Here is a 13,539-nt window from a genome sequence, read left to right as displayed (position 1 = left end):
CTTACTAGTCCAAGTTAGTGTGCCGGTTAACCACACACGCTCCACCAACGACTTGGTAAGGTACAAAGTGTGAATTTCATGGGTTAGCACCATATTCACATTTTCCTAAAGTAACTAAGATTGGGAATTTATAAAAGGTTTAGTTACTTTATAATATACATTATACTTTTAATGAGAATTTAAAGTCATTGTCCTAACCGTTCGGCTAACGACCCTCCACCGATCAAGGAAGCGGTGGGTGAGAATGGACACCCATTAAGTTGCCATTTTATAGGCAACAACCTTATACCCCCCTTATAGACCGGCTTCGTGAATGAGGCCTACTAACGGTAAAACGACTTGATCTTATACATATATATATAATAATTAACCATTAATGTTATAAATAGTATAAGGGTTGAATTTTAACTATTAAAACTCTAAGGGTTGGAATTAAAGTTTATTAAAGTGTGTGTAACTTTACAAATTCCAAAACTTGAGGGCAAGTTTTGTAACTATCCAAAACTTTTCATTTCATAACTTATGAATTAAAGGTTCATAAAAATGAAGACTCTTTATTTTATGTAACTTATGTGTTTTAAGTGTGTGTTTAAAAGAAGTGACCTTTGGATATCCATAACTTGAGGACAAATTATGGACTCCATTAAAACACATAAATGATCAAGAATTAATCCTAAACAATTCAGCAAATAATTCCTATCATCTTCTAAATTCATAAGAACATGAACATGATCATCAAAGTTTCAAGAATTATATGAACACATACAAAGCATGAAATTTTGATATAAGCTATTGTAAATGGATTAGAACAACCATTACACCAACTAAAACAAGTTTTAAAACACCAAAACAGTTTAGGGTAATGTTTCTAGTCCATTTCCAGCAGCAAAAGTCGAAAATCTGCATTCTGAGGCTCCTACTCGCCGAGTGCACGAACCTACTCGGCGAGTAGGATGAGTTTACACATGAACTCGGCGAGTCCCCCCATGGACTCGGCGAGTTCATCAGTCAGACAGCAAAAAATCGACTTTTTATCACTATTTTGCATCAAGTATCAAACAAACAAGCCTAGGCTCTGATACCACTGTTGGGTTTTGAGTATTCTAACACTTCCTAAGTGTACATGCAACCCTAATAAACCTTGGATCTATGTTTGTCTAAGGTACATGCAAAATATTATTTTCCAAGGTTTATAACCTATCTAGCATGGCATGGGGTACTTTTAAACATAAAAGAACTAGATGAATTACATACCTTTTGTTGATTGTTGATTCCTTGGAGTTTGAGAGCCAAGCACCAATAATGTGAATGCCTCAAATGGAAATCACAAATCACCACAAACTTGGAAAATGTATGAGAGAGTATACTAACACTTAGAAATCGGCCACCACTATTACACACACACTAGGGTGTTATTTCATGCAACATGAGCTTGTTTATATAGTGTTCATGGTTAGGGTGAAACCCTAATAACCCATGTCTTTTCCTCTTCCAAGGATCCATGGGTTAAAAGCTCCATGGATCATCCATGGACTTCCATATAAGCTTAGCCCATTAACAAATGAGCATTAGCCCACACCATATAAATATAATAGCCCATAAATTAATTAGTCTTCCTTTTAATCACTAAACCAATTCATAATTAATTCAAGATTAAAACTAATTAAATAACATGACTTTATATTAATATATTATAACTTATAATATATTAATAAATCGTAAGTATACAATTCTCATAAAATTATCCATAAACAGTTTGGGTGAAGTGCAACCCAAATGGACCATGTCGGGTCGGGTCAAGTATATACCAAATAAGTTATGGACTTAGACACCTTATCCAACAGAGATATCCTCGGTCCTACCCACACCCCGATGTACTTGTGGTCGATGTACCTGTGAAATCGGAAAACGTTTAAACGAATTTCAAGAAAAGGAACGTTTATATGAGTTCCTTATGGGCCTCGACAATGAGTTCTCAACCATTCGAACTCAAGTCCTCTCAATGAAACCAAATCCCACACTCAGGGAAGCTTACAGGCTTGCGTCTGAAGATGAGCAACAACGATCAATTGTAGCCTCCAAAGAAAGCCATGTTGAACCTGCTGCATTCCAGACTCATTCTCGGGAAAGGCGCGATAGTGTTAATAAGAGAAACAATATTGGAGATAAAGGTGGGCAAAAGGATTCCAGACAGGAGCATTGCTCCTTTTGTGATCGAGATGGTCACAAGAAAGAGGGTTGTTTCAAGATTATTGGATATCCAGATTGGTGGCCTGGAAAAACGAAGAATGAGAAAGGCAAATCAAAAGTAGCACATGTCGACAGTGAAGCATCCAACATAGGAGGGTTGTCTAACAACCAGTACCAGTTCTTGTTGAAGCATCTTTCAGAATCAAATGATAAGACACAAGGTGAAGTATCACGCAAAGCTAACATGGCAGGTAAGTCCAATGCGAAAAATGATGACTGGATCATTGATTCGGGCTCGACTGATCACATAATTCACAAATGTGATATGCTTGAAAATCTATCAAAGGATCATTCTGAAACACCCGCGGTAATACCAAATGGAGAAAGCATCTCTGTTGAAGCTACAGGTGATACCACCCTAAATAGTGAAACTAAAATTGGAGGGGTTTTATATATTCCCAGATTTAATTGCAATTTATTATCCGTGAGTCGACTATTGAAGGAACTAAATTGTTTTGTTGGCTTTTACCCGGATTTTTGTATAATGCAGGACTTACACTTGAAGAAGTTGATTGGAGCGGGTAAATGCGTGCGTGGTCTATATCGAATGAGTGTGCTAAAGGGTGATAGAAGAGTCATGAATTTGAAGACTGATGGAGAAGTTTGGCATTCGAGACTTGGTCATGCCACTATCTCGAAACTTAGTCACATTGATTTTTTGAGAAATGTTTCCTTTAATTTTAAAGACGATGTTTGCCATGCTTGTGTGAAAGCGAAACACACTCGTTCTGTTTTTCCTAAGAGTTTTATTAAATCTAATGAATGCTTTGAACTTATTCACTGTGATGTGTGGGGCAAATATAGAAAACTTTCAACAACTCATGCAAGTTTCTTTCTCACCATTGTCGATGATTATAGCCGTGCTGTTTGGGTTTATCTTATTAAACATAAGGATCAAGCAAGTGATTGTTTAATTAACTTTCACAAGATGATTGAAACCCAGTTTGGGAAGCGAATTAAAAGAATTAGGTGTGACAACGAAGGGGAGTTCACATCCAACAAGATGAAAGATATTTATTCACGAGAAGGAATATTATTTGAAACTACGTGCCCGTACACACCCCAACAGAATGGGGTGGTGGAACGCAAACATCGCCACTTACTTGAGACAGCTCGCGCCTTGATATTCCAAGGAAGCCTACCGAAAAATTTCTGGGGTGAGTGTATTGAAGCAGCTACCTACATCATTAATAGATTGTCATCTAAAGTTATACACCATAAAACTCCTTACGAAATTATTTTTGGTGAAAAACCTAATTATGAGGGAATGAGAACCATGGGATGTCTCGCCTATTACCACAGTACAGTGACAGGGGGAGACAAATTTGAACCAAAGGGAAGACCAGGAGTTTTCATTGGTTATCCTGTTGGCACCAAAGGGTACAAAGTTTATGATGTGGAACATGGAAAGATTGTAGTCTCGCGTGATGTTCGGTTTTTTGAAAAGGTTTTTCCTTATATGAAACTAAAGAAAGAGGGTTACAATCGGGATTCCTTTGAAATTCCCACGTGGCACGAAGACACCATTGAAAGTGGTTTTAGTAAAGAGGATCGCCGGGTTGATGAGGAAACCTATTCTTCAAGCGATTTGATAGGGCAAATCTTTGAAGACGAAAGTGAAGTTCATAGGTCGTTTGAACCTCACAACACAGTTACACAAGATATACTTGAAGAGGAACAGATCACTTCGCCCGTCGACAGCGAAGATCAACTAGCTAGACCAAAAAGAAACAGAAGTCAACCAGCACACTTCCGTGATTTTGATGTCGAGCTGCCACCTTCGATAGACCACACACAAACCGCTCCTGATCAGCCTTCTTCGACGGTATATCCTATTGCTAACTATGTTTCATATGATGCTTTTTCTGACTCACATAAAGCTTACTTGGCAGCCATTACAAAAAATAGTGAACCCAAAACTTTTTATCAAGCCATGAAGGATGCAAGGTGGCGAAAGCTATGCAAAATGAGATTGAAACCCTTGAACAAAATGATACGTGGTCTCTAGAAAACCTACCGGAAGGCAAACATGCTATTGACTCTAAATGGGTCTACAAGATTAAGTATAAGCCTAATGGCGACATCGAAAGATATAAAGCGTGTTTAGTAGCAAAGGGTTTCACCCAAATTGAAGGTGTTGATTATCATGACACTTTTGCTCCGAATGCTAAGCTCGCGATAGTTCGTTGTTTTTTAACAGTCGCTATCAAAAGGAATTGGAAGTTACATCAATTGGATGTTAATAACGCTTTTTTACATGGCGAACTAAAAGAAGATGTGTATATGAATATTCCACAGGGGTTTTCAAAACGGGATGACACTCGTGTATGCAAATTGAAGAAGTCGTTATATGGTTTAAAGCAGGCCTCGCGCACATGGTAGCAAAAGTTTACTAATGCTTTAGTTGACTTTGGTTATAAGCAGTCCCGAGCTGACCATTCTCTTTTTACGATTAAAGAGGGTGATTTGTTTGCAGTTGTTCTTATTTATGTTGATGATGTTATCATCACGGGAAATCATGTTTCCAAGATCGACTCTACTAAACAACATCTCGACAAAGCCTTTAGCATCAAGGATTTGGGTCCTCTCAAATATTTCCTTGGAATTGAAGTAGCAAAAACTTCAGATGGTCTCGTCATGAGCCAACGAAAATACACTATTGATATTCTTGAAGATTGCGGTCTACTTGGCAGTCGCCCTAGCACATTTCCCATGGAACAAAACACGAAGATTGACAAATTTCTTGACAGTCATCGAACTGATGTCAAGCAATATCGACGCATCATTGGTCGTTTGTTGTATTTACAAGCTACTAGACCTGATATCGCGTATTCTGTAAACATTCTAAGTCAGTTTGTCTCTGACCCACGTGAGGAACACATGAAGGCAATTACTAGAATTTTGCAATATCTTAAGGCTACCCCTGGTCAAGGAATTTTCATTCCCAAACATGGAGACTTTCATCTTTCCGCTTATTGTGATGCCGACTGGCTCGGTTGCGTTACTACACGAAGGTCACGTACCGGTTACATTTTACTCTTAAGTGGCTCCCCAGTATCCTGGAAGACAAAGAAGCAGTCTGTGGTCTCGCGTTCCTCCGCCGAAGCGGAATATAGAGTCGTGGCAACGACTGTTAGTGAAGTCCTTTGGTTCCGATGGCTGTTGCAAGATTTCAATATTTATATAGCCGATCCTACTCCTTTGTTTTGTGCAATGAAGCTGCGCGCCACATAGCCAACAATCCTGTCTTCCACGAACGAACAAAACACATAGAGATGGATTGCTATTTTGTTCGCGAACGTGTGGATTCCCGTGACATTAAGCCTCTCTACATTGAATCAAAACACCAGATTGCCGATCTCCTTACTAAGCCCTTGGGTGCTGAACGACTCCAATTCTTACTTAACAAGCTGGGCATTCGTGATCTTCATGCTCCAGCTTGAGGGGGAGTGTTGAAATTAATTAATTGTTATCTCTTTATCCCATTTACGTTTTTATCTCTTCCTATGTATTAGGTAGATAGTTGTTTTCTTCCTTAGTTATAGGAAATCTCCATGTATTTATTCTGGAACTTTTATAAACTTTAATTGATCGGTTTTGATACCAAATTCTTCATAGCCTACTTCCTTAATCAACATACCACAATACATCTACATCTGATCCTATAAAGGATACAAACTATAACACATAGTATAGTGAGATAACTCACCTGAATCGAAAAACCGACGAATCACCAATATATGCTCAAATACGCGAGAAATAGTCCCACGAACCACCTAGACAACAAACAGAGGCCAAAATTTAGTCTACAACCCATTCCTTGACTTTTGACCAAAAGTCAAACTTGGTTAAAAATCAACGGTACGTCAACTTGGTCAAAGTCATCGGTCAACGGTCAACGCGGTGCGACATAACCCCCGACCACATCGTGAAATACTACAAGAACAAAATATCTATGTCTGGTCATCAAGAATCACATCGCGGCACCCTATTGGTTGCGTCACGAATATCGAAAAATCAACCAACTTTTATTAAGGTCTTAATCATTTAAGACCAAGGCCCAAATCATCAGATCTGAATCTTCTAAGGTTTATACTGGATAAAGTTTCCAACTTTATCTAGTTTCAAAGAAAATTTAAGATAAGCTTTAAAATGGCTTAAAAGGGTAACACCTAAATATCCTATGGATGATTCAACTGTTGAAAACTTCGTATGGAAATTTGATGTGCAGAGATCAATCTCCATTCATGTAGGGGATTTTTGGCAATTTTAGTATAAATATGTATATTTTTACTAACTTTGGACAGATATAAATATATAAATATGTTGTAGATATAATTAACTCTAAGTGGGTTTGTGTTCTTCTTTGTGAGAGCTTCAAAATGATAAATCGTATGTCCAAAATGGAGTATATGTGAATGAGATATCGATGCTTAAAGATGGGTATTTGAGAATAGAAGTTGGCAAGAGAGGTGGGTGTGGGAAATAGTCCCACATTGGTAGAAAGACCATACTCAAGTAAGTTTATAAGCTTGAATGTATGATACACTTACAAGATTGTATATATGGTTTTACTCTAACTCCTACCCGCGCGAAAGGGGTGTGAATCTTGGATTTTGTAGGCCAAATTCACCAAACTTGTGCATGGGCGCGACATGCGGACACGAATGCAACTATGAAAACTCGAGCACGCGTAACCCTTGTTTTTTCTAAACTTGAAAGTTTATGGTCCCTAGTTTGAATTTTTGTAACTGATGCATTCATGATGTAATTAATGGCATTTATTTTCACTATTAATTCCTTAATGAAGAATTGATTTCTTGATGTTACATAAACCAATATAAAAGCAGACCTCTACTGCCTCATTCGACACACATGAAAATACTCATCTTTTTCCTTTTTTTCTCTACAACTTGGGAACAGACGGCGAATCAGTTTAAGGGAATCGAGTCCAACTTCATTCTTAGCCACTGCGTTCATTACTAACGTTTTTTTGCAGGTTACTCGATTCAGAAATGGAACCAAGAACTAACGCTTCTTTATTTCAGAAAAATAGCCTCTTATAGGGGTTGTTTGGTCTTCGAAATTCAGCAAGAAAAAAGGAGAAAGAGAGGGATTTTTGGGGTTGTTTTGGCCTTCTATTTTTGAAACAACACAAGGATTATTAGGTGGTGTTTTGGGCTTGTAAAACTCGAAAAAACATGGGGTATAAGGCTGAATTGAAGGCTGCCAAAGAAGGGAGGCAACAGCCTCTCTTGTTCTCAGTTTGGTGGGTTTAGAAGAGGAGAAAATGGTTGGAAATTGAGTGAGTTTGAGAGAAGAGATGGGGAAATAGAGAGTAAGGTTCGAGAGTTGTAAGGAAGAAAGGAGTAGGAAATTGTACATATGATCTTTTCTAAGATTTAATTTGTACAAAGGAAGCTTCATGGAAATTATTATTTGTACTATAATATCTTAGAGGATTCACATGCATGTACATAAGTTTGTGAGTGCAAGTTTGTAGAAAGAGATAGATACGTGAGATAGAGAGTGAAATTGTTAGTGAAACTTCCAATTTGAATACATGACTAATTCCTTTGGTACTATATGATTTTGAAATTATTATTTGAATGTATAAACATTTAGTCTTTTGGTATTATACATAACATATACATACTTGAATATTTATAAAACACATAACCTACAATTTCTTGAGTGTGTATAAAAATACAAAACATATAAATACTTGGGTATTTGTATAAAATGTATTTACTCACCATTGTTCTATAGTAATGTTATTATTTTCTGTTGTCAAATTTTATTAATAATAAATTTGATTCCTTAAAATATCTCATATGTTTCCGTTGATTATGTCATATGTGATGAGTTCAAAACCCTGAATGGAATTCAATTTCGATACAAGAATTTTCGTGAAGTGACGTTTAAAGTTCTATGTTTAAACTTTTTAGATTCGATAGTTTCCATTCGTTTGATTTCGCTTTATGTTAAAAAAAAATACTATAAAACTAGAAATCAAATATTAGGTCTAAGCCTAAGCACAAAATGAATTAAATCCGCAAGAAATTATAAAAAATATTGAATTTAATTGCTTATAATAATACAGTTGTGCGTACAATAGGTCTAATTACAAAGGACTTCACGGCGTTTAACCGACGATTCTTGACCTATTTTTACCAACTGTTACAATACCCCTTGTAAATTAGCACCAAATCGAGTGACTTGATAGGATAGGGGAAGTCGTCGATTTCTTGGGAACTTGGGCGTTGATTCCTCCATCCTCTCCACTGCTACACAACTTTGAACATAGAAATCAAACATGAATTTGTAATCAAGTAAAACAAAGAGCAAAAATATGGAATTTATTTTTATGTTAATAATTGATTTTTGGTTTTGTAGATCGAGAGAGAGAACAAAAGAGGAACAAAAGAAGAAGTACAGAAGGAGGGAGGTAGAGAAGGGGTATTCCAAGTGATTGCTTCCAAATCACATATCTATACAGGAGATATTTGAGGTTCAAATCAAACCCTAAATAAAAAATGTACATACATACTCATTGTCTCTAGGGAGGGAGTCTGTAAAGGAGGCTCAAAAAAATGGGATCAAACACCGAGCTGCATATTCCAATCAAATATGCCTTCCGAGTTCCCCTACAAAAACTGTAACGTCCGTAGATCCGGGCTAGTCAATTTAAAGATAATAGGGGTCGAAAACGACTTTTTGATAAAAGATTATTAAGAAAAAATAATCTTAACCAAGTTGTAGAATACGTCTCAAGGGTTTCGTACATATAAAGAACGTTGAAATCCGAGTTATAACGAAGAAGTTATGGCCCGTCGAAGTTTTACGGCAAAACCGGCACGACACCGGGAGACGTAAATAGTGAATTTACGGTAGAAGACTTTTTATCCTTAGTGATCTAAACAAAATTTGTAGTATACGTTAAACTGAGAACATACAAAAAAAGAACACCCAAATCTGACTTCGTATGAGGAAGTTATGAATTTTCTAATATTTAGCATAGCAGTGCACGACCCGAAACTCGAATTTTAGATCGAGCGGTTTTTGGCCTACGCAACCTAAATGAGAATTGAATATCTCATTAATAGGAACTCAACGGTAAAAAGACAGACGAAAACAGAGTCCGTATGTAGAAGTTATGAATTTTACGCGGACATTTAACAGTATAATCTCCTCGTACTGTTAAATTTAAGATCAGTCGAGAATTAGCTGACGGAGTCAAAATGAAAGTTGTAGATCTTATTTTTACCTACGCGTGGATATAAAGAACGTTAAAAACGGAGGTCGTATGTGAAAGTTACGGATTTTAGAAGTCGGAAGTGTGTTGTGCGAAAATGGGTGATGTGGCACAATCTTGGTCATCGCTTTCTCCCCAAGTCTTGCCACTAGATGGTGGCATGTGGCACCAAGTTCAGCCACTTTTCACCCTATAAATAGAACCTCTCCCACCCTCATTTTCTTCACACCTTTCCCATTCTTTCTTCTCTTTACTCTCTCTCTAGAACCTTTCTCTAGCCCCGAACCCCCCGAAAAGCCTAGGGAACCTCCCTAGCACGAGGCGGAAGCCCCGGAGTGCTCGACGGCTCAGAGAAGAAGAGCTTTTCGGCTTGGGAACGCTGCTCCAAGCAAAGCCCGGTTTTCTATAAAACCCGCTGTAAGTGAGCTGCGCCTACGCTATTTTTAGTATAGCTTTTATTTAATTATAGTAACGTTATTAGGAACTTATAATAAGTACTTGGGCTATTATTATAGGTTATATAAGTATTGTTTAATGCTTATATAATAGTAATAATAGCTAGACTATTAATTAGTCTCGGCGAATAATAGACTAAACTCTAGTGGTAATAATACTAGGTTTCGTCGAAGGAAATTATTTTTTTTAAGAAGCGAAGCGTTGTCTGAGTTCGGAATCACCACCTTTTCAAGTGAGTGCATAGTCCCTTTCATCTTACACATAGATATGAAGTATTTAATATAAATTACGAGCTATGTGTGCATATTGTCTGAATATTTGTTGTCTATGTTGGGTGAAATATTTTTTTATACATGTTTTAAATGTTTTAAACTGTATATGTATTTTATATCTACAAAATGTGTTGGGTAAAACATGGGTAGATGAAATAGTTGTTGTGTGATAACACGATGAAAAACCTCAAGGTTGACAGTGATCCAGTCATCTAGTGGAGTATAGATGACGACCACAGACTATACTAGACAGTCTAGTGGAACGCTAGCAGGCTCGTAACCTGTAGGTGTTCTTGAATTAGGTGCTCACTAGGTATTTTGAACTGAGTGTGTTCAATGGGTATTTTTGAACTAAGTGTTCACCAGGTATTTTGAACTGAGTGTGTTCACTGGGTATTTTTGAACTAAGTGTTCACCAGGTATTTTGAACTGAGTGTGTTCACTAGGCAATTTTTGAACTGAGTGTGTTCACTAGGTATTTTGAACTGAGTGTGTTCACTAGGTATTTTAGAACTAAGTGTTCACCAGATATTTTGGACTACGTGTTCACCAGTTGTAATCCATAAACCCTAGTAACGATGGACTTTATGCCTATTCCATAGGATAATCCTTAGGAATGAATGAACGAGAAATTGTTGATTCTTAGGGTAGACCATTAGGAGTAAAGAAGATAATGGGGATGGGTAATTAGGTGATTGGTTGATGTTTAAACATAATAATTATATTATTGTGGGTTGAAAACCCTATGTACTCACCAGGTTTCCCAACCTGACCCACTCAAGCTTATTTGTATCACATATGTTGATATGAAGTTACATTACACTGAGAGATTAAAGAGATGTAGAACACTAGTGTAAATGAATGTAAGTTCTGTTTATGCTTATGTTTCTGTATTGACAATGACATCCCAAATGTTTTAAAATGAATAAAAAATACATTTCTTTGGAAATGCTTTGATAACACATTTATCATGTTTTTCTGGGAACAAATTCCGCAACATTTTTATTAAAAGAAGTACTCTGATTTTTATAAAGCATAAACAAAATCGGTCTTTTCTGGCCGTGAAAATGGGGATGTCACAGTTGGTATCAGAGCATTAGTTTAAGCGAACTAGGAATAAGGATTTATTTCTAGACTTAAACTTAGAATGCTAAGCGATGACTGTGAGGAGTGTGTCTAATATATTTTAGGAAGTACACCTGAATAGATACAAGCACTAGCTTAATTAGGGAAGATGCCTAAAATGCTTTTATGTGCTAAATGATTTGTGATGTTTTATGCATTATATGATCGGATCTTTGGTCTGTTGCCGACCGGATCTGGAAACTTTATGTGTTCAGAATTCTAAATGTTTAATTATGGTATTAGAACTGACATGTAACTTTTCGGAGTAATAAGGAGGATTACACGTCTAAATCTTCTCTATCTATATTCTCGTCTCGATGCGCTGAACGCATGCTTCCGTGAACGTAACGTCATGGTGAAGGCTGGTAGCAAATTGAGTAAATGGAGGAAATGAAAAGGCTTATGATAGTGAATGACACCTATCGAAAGATATCGTAAGAGTCGTATCTTGCCTTTAAAATATGTATGGTAAAATAACAGTGTGTTTAGAAGAGTACAGTACGTCCGAAGTACACCTTCGATCGGCGGGATGATGGAACGATTGGTGTAATTCCTGAAGTTGTCCCATCGTATGACGTTTCTATCACCAACCAAGTTGAAGTAGAATTTATGATTGAAGATACGCATGGAAGAAGTCCTAGTAGATTCTAGAGAAAATTTTATGATTGTTTGGACACATTTGTATGTGTTAAAACTGTTTTTGTGATAGTAACTTGGAAAACTGCGAGACAATACTTGGGACGAGTATGAGTAGGTGTGAATGGTAGTAGAGGCCTATACTACCGGAAACACAGGACTCGCACTTGTATCAGGGAAAGTCACAAGGTTACCAAGAAGCTAGTAATTGATTCTGTTTTGTTCGCGTATGTCGTTACCATTGTTTCGGTAATGACTCAGACATATGATTATTTCGACCCTAGTGGTCATATCAAATCGAGTCCGACTAAGATTAGTATGTTATGTGGTTCAGAGAATTAAGTTCGATGTAGCATCTGACTTAAAACGAAAGATTGAAATAAAAAGCGATCAGTAGAGGTATCGTGAAAAGTTGGTTGTAGCTAGAAATGCTACCTTTTAAGATGAGATTAGAACATGAAGGAAAGTATAGTCTGTTTTGGAAGACTCTAAGAGACCTAAGTCTAAGCATTGCAGCATACGATGATAGGTCATTGGAATATGACACATCGTTCCATTTTAGTAATAAAATAACTTATCTTAGGTTTGTTAAGAAAAAGAAGCATTATCCAGTAAGCATCGAGATTGTGACTTGAAGGTCATAATTTGGAGTCTAGCGTGAGATAGGGAGCAAGTGCAAGATCGAGCCTCGCCTGCAATCAGGAAGTCTTAGAGTTAGATATTCGTTCGAAGAAACATCAAAGTTACAGTTATTACTTAGGATGAAGAGATAACGTATGAAGTCATCATGTGAGCCCTGTTTCTTTGATGATTCCGGGACGTAATCATCCTAAGGGGGAGATAATTGTAATGCCCGTAGATCCGGACTAATCAATTTAGAGATAATAGGGGTCGAAAATGACTTTTTGACAAAAGATTATTTAGAATAAAAAATCTTAACCAAGTTTTAGAATACGTCTCAAGGGTTCCGTACATATAAAGAACGTTGAAATCCGAGTTATAACGAAGAAGTTATGCCCGTCGAAGTTTTACGGCAAAACCGGCACGACACTGGGAGACGTAAATAGTGAATTTACGGTAGAAGACTTTTTAGCCTTAGTGATCTAAACAAAATTTGTAGTATACGTTAAACTGAGAACATACAAAAAAAGAACGCCCAAATCTGACTTCGTATGAGGAAGTTATGAATTTTCTAAGATTTGACATAGTAGTGCACGACCCGAAACTCGAATTTTAGATTGAGCGGTTTTTGGCCTATGCAACCTAAATGAGAATTGAAGATCTCATTAATAGGAACTCAACGGTAAAAAGACAGATGAAAACAGAGTCCGTATGTAGAAGTTATGAATTTTACGCGAACATTTAACAGTATAATCTCCTCGTACTGTTAAAATTAAGATCGGTCGAGAATTAGCTGACAGAGTCAAAATGAAAGTTGTAGATCTTATTTTTACCTACGCGTGGATATAAAGAACGTCAAAAACGGAGGACGTATGTGAAAGTTACGGATTTTAGAAATCGGAAGTGTGCTGTGCGAAAATGGGT

The sequence above is a fragment of the Lactuca virosa genome, chromosome 3 (genome assembly GCF_052849685.1).
Source record: "Lactuca virosa cultivar CGN04683 chromosome 3, Lactuca_virosa_CGN04683_v6, whole genome shotgun sequence".
Taxonomy (NCBI): Eukaryota; Viridiplantae; Streptophyta; class Magnoliopsida; order Asterales; family Asteraceae; genus Lactuca; species Lactuca virosa.
This window is presented reverse-complemented; position numbering follows the sequence as displayed.